The sequence below is a fragment of the Montipora capricornis genome, chromosome 3 (genome assembly GCF_036669925.1).
Source record: "Montipora capricornis isolate CH-2021 chromosome 3, ASM3666992v2, whole genome shotgun sequence".
NCBI classification, from domain to species: Eukaryota; Metazoa; Cnidaria; class Anthozoa; order Scleractinia; family Acroporidae; genus Montipora; species Montipora capricornis.
In genome coordinates, this window is record NC_090885.1 from 48,513,933 (window position 1) to 48,518,932 (window position 5,000).

Consider the following 5,000-nt stretch of genomic DNA (forward strand, 5'->3'; position numbering starts at 1 on the left):
TAAAGGTCATCTCACTCCTTAGAGCCTCCTGGTATATCACTGTTAGATCGGAGGCTCTAGGAGCGAGACTCCTACTCTAAAGCCTGATTTTGATTTGTGCTTCACTCTCTCTCGTACAACTCCTACACTCCCGGCTGATAACTCATAGAATCCATATCAAACTTCAACTTACAGGTGAGTCTCGTTTAATCTTCACTTATCCACCACCATATTGAAGTAGCATTATCATGAAGTTTTCGTAACTAACCAAGAAATGACAGTTTTGGAATTTGCAATTTTTATTTTCCTGTAATCTGGTTCGCACTTGAGTATGCGAGATTTTCTCTCATACAATGTAAATGTAATTCGTTTACCCACGGTGCACCAAGGAGTTCGCAAGAACTCGTTTCAGAGATGTCTGTGCATTCCAGGATCGAATTGGAATTTGGAAATGTTGGTTTTTAAGGAGAGGGGAAAACCGGAGTACCAAGAGAAAAACCTCTCGGAGCAGAGTAGAGAACAAACAACAAACTCAACCCACATATGACACTGGGGCCGGGAATTGAACCCAGGCCACATTTGTGGAAGGCGAACGCTCTCACCACTGCGTTAACCCTGCTTTCCTTGAAATATTTTCAATAGTTTTTAGAAGAAGCGCTACGAGGAACATATTTAGGCAGGAAGGTGACCCGGGTTCAAATCCCACTCTACCCACTATCTGGTGTTGTTCTTGGTTCATGCCTGTTTCAACTCCATGGTCAACCTTGTAAATAGCCGACTGGTCTGCCTCCTGCCAATTGCGATTCTTAACTGTATTGTGTTCATCTGTTTTATTTGCATTTTGAGAGACGTGTCTTACCAATGCTTTTAATACTTTTATCGGTGAGACATACTGTTTTTGGCAATCAGGAAAGGTTGTTAGTTGTATGTATTGAATACATAGCTTAACGACGGCGAACACACCTTGCGGATATGTCCTCATATATGAAGGGCTAAACAAGCCGATTATCCACCACCATATTGAAGTAGCATTATCATGAAGTTTTCGTAACTAACCAAGAAATGACAGTTTTGGAATTTGCAATTTTTATTTTCCTGTAATCTGGTTCGCACTTGAGTATGCGAGATTTTTTCTTGACGTCTTTTCAATAGTTTTTAGTAGAAGCGCTACCGTAGGAGAAACATATTTCTCTGCAGACCCTGCGATGTATGATGGCAGGAACTTGATGCATTAATGTACTTAGGTACATCTGTACGTTTGATATAGTATTAATAAAACTAATATATCACTGGTGATACTTCAGTTTTTTAGGCAATTGGCAATCGTTGTACACTGGAAGACATTTCCTTAGATCTCCTATAGATGATGACGAAGACCGAAAACGCGACTTCAGATACTATACTGGGTTAAACCCATGGATTAAATGAATATGAATCACATTAAATATTCAAAGACGGATTTTATTTAGTTCAGGGTAAAATATCTTATACATTAAAGGCACTTATGGGACTTTAATTGTTCAGAGCAACGTCTTTCCATGCTAACATAACTCCGTGCATTATACTTCTCGAAAAAACTTATGTATTAACGCATATTGAGAGATGTGTCTTATTAATGCTTGAAATATTTTTACAGGTGAGACATTACTGTTTTTGGAATGAGAGGATATTGATAGCATGATACTTCAAAAAATGTCAAAGTAATAGCCACAGAGCTTGTAACCAGACTTTCAATCTCAATACAAGAATGAAAATAATATTTCACCGAATTACAAGAAACTCACAACAACTAAACATTCCTTTATTTAAAACCGCTGCTGGCCAGAGATCATTCCACTATAGGATAGTAAACTTATGGAATTCATTAGACAAAGATTTAAAACTGTGTAAGGGCCTCACAAACTTCAAGAAAACTCTAAAGTCAAGGATGTTGAAAGAGTTTTTAAAACAAAAATAGTCTTAACCTATAGTTTTGTACATTTTACTGTACATATATATTTTTATTGTTATTGTATTCGCTTATTGTACTGTTTACTGAAAAACGCCTTTCGGGAGTGTTCAATAAAGTTAAACCTAAACCTTAAACTTTAAAAGAAGTGTACATTTAAGATAGTAACACTTGCACTAAGATGATACACATATTCAGATACTTAAAAAAAGAGAAAACCGTACATATCCTCCTCAAATGAAGTGGTACCCCTTCAATTAAGAATACGGATATTCACACTGCTCAAAAATAGGCTTGCAAAAGCCAAACAATCTCAAGAAACAGTAAAAACACTTTGGAATTGGTGTATCTGCATCATGTGTAAAGATCACCATGTGACACTAGCTTACTTATAAATGGGTAAAGAAATGCTGCCACCAACAATCAAAGGTCAAAAGCTTCAGCCAGGATTCTCTGAAACTTAGTTCAAAGCCATGCTGTAAATTCAGTGCTTTCCGCAAGCACTTTTCCTCTTTCAATGCACAATCACTGGCCCCCGCCATTTTCCACGAACTGATGATGATTGACCGTGAACATCTGGGTACGAGATGACGCTGTCCCTCCTCAACAACCAATGAAAAGGTTGCTGTGTAAGCACATAATCATATGCACGTGAACTGCACGTCAACAACCAATGAAAAAGCTGCTGTGTAAAAGCATCTGATCATATGCAAGTGAACTTATGGAACGCCATAACTGTCTTATGATACTTTTGGTCATGATATTCGGTGCTTGGACAAAAGACATTTTGAGTCACGCGTCACGCAATTGTACGCGTAGGTTTTGTTGAGACCAGATTTCACTTTTTGATTGACAGTTACTCTGATTTTGTAATTCGCAAGCGGTCAGGTTTTCGAGTTAGTCGTCGCTAGAGTCGAGATAAAAATGGAAAACTAAAGAAACCGTGAAATTAAACCGTGAGTTTTCTGAACGGAAATACCGTTTGTTGTCTACACAACATTTTGGTGACCACGACGGGATCAACCGAGAAACCATTTTGAAGAATTACCGGGAGGTTTACCAAGCACTGTGGTAAGGTTGAATTTTAATTTGTGATTTTGCCGCACAAGATGAGTCAGGACGGCATAAAAGAAACTGGCGGTGAGGATGGTCCGGGAACCGAACAGACTGAAGACAAGGATGATGAAGAGAAACTTGAAAGGGAGAAAACGCTTTTGAATCTGAAAAAAACAAAAGAGAATACGAAAAACCGAGATGACAAAAATTCGCCATCACATGGAGAAGCTTTCCATCACGCCGAAGGATTCGCCGAAGGACGTAGACGCTATTGAGAAAGATATCGAGCAACTTTGGTCGTTTCTGGAAATCACACGGCAAATACTGGACGAACTATGTGTTGTTTACTTGAAAAATGGAGAGGAAGCGGATAAACAGGCAGCTATGGAAGAAGGACAAATGCTTGAATCGGAAATTCAAACCGCTATTGAAAAGGCACACGAGGCCGTGAAATCACATGCTCAAATTTCTGTTGCAACTGCTTTGCACAGTGATTTCGACGCTCATCCAAGTCGGCCGATCGTTTTGGAGGGTTTGCTCAACCCAGCTTCACCTCCACCGAAGTGCTCACAGCAGTCAAGGAGAAGCAGGAGTTCCTGAAAGCCCGACAGCCAGTCATTTCGCGAATCATCCCTGAAGCCATTGAAAGTACCGTCATATGGAGGAGATAAGACCAAATTTGAGGAGTTTTATGGGCTGTTTGAAAGTCTAGTGGACCAGTCTAAAGAACCAGTCAACCTAAAAATGGCGAGATTGAGGCAGTGCTTGTACGGCAGTGCACTGGAAGCGATTCGAGGGCTTGGTGTTTCAGAACCAGAATATGAAAAGGGGAGGGAAATCTTGATAGCCAAGTTTGGCGGTCAGCGGGGCAATTGCGGGCCTACATGGACCAGCTGGATAGAATGCCCCAAATGAGAAACAACGACGTTCAAGGATTTGAAAGGTTTGCGGATTTAGTACGTATTACTGTGGTTAAGCTCAAGGCCGAGGGACGCGATGGAGAGCTTGGAGAAGGAACACTGCATAGCTTGTTAGTGAGGAAGCTTGCTAAAGTTCAAGTACAAGGTTACAGCCGTTGGCTACAGGAACAGAGCTGGGAGCGCTCGGTTGTAAGTTTCAAGGATTGGCTTAAGGAAGAAGTGCGCATCCACGTTGAAGCTACGGAGATGGTGCATGGCTTATCTGTTACGGAGAAATCTGATGGATGGCAACATTCAAATCGAAATCCAAACAACCAAAACAAGTCCAGAAACTTTCACGTCAAATCAGATTTCACCAGAAGACCACCAGGCTCAGGCCAGCCTAACCGAAAGCCACCCTGTCCGTGCTGTGGCTCCCCGAATCATGGAGTATGGGCCTGCTTAGTTTTCCAACAGAAGAGTTACGATGACAAATGGACGCTGGCTAAAGAAAAAAGATTGTGCTTCCGGTGTTTAGGCAGTGACCACCAGGGAAAGTCCTGTATGAAGTCACAAACCTGCCAAATCAACGGTTGCCGAGGAAATCACCACCATCTATTGCATGAGAATCCGCCTGCCACAGACCCACCCCATGGGAACTGCTCAACCACTGGTTAACACTAACAGCTACCCGTCGTTTACTCCATGGGAGGGGGCAGTTGGCCCCGCTTTATCACCTGAGGGAGAGGACAGTCATGCCTCGCGAGCGATGACTACTCATAACAGGCCCGTAGCAGGGGGAGGGGCAGGGGGGGCTCGAGGCCCCCCAAAAATTTTCAGACTTGAATTGAATTCTGCTACAAAAGTGGAATTTTTTTTACTAAAATGGACAGCTGTCAATGGAAGCTAAAGTTTCAAAGTATTGTCGATCATAGTAAGATTATGTACTGTTGTTCTTCTGTGCAATTTGGAATTGTGTAAACAAACGAAATCGTATTTTTGCTTTGCCAAAAACAACCAACAGCTTTAAAATATCTGTTTATTAAGCATGAAAATAGTCAGAAGCAAAATGGATCGAAATGCACCAATGACAGAACTTTATTGGTTTCTTAAGAAGT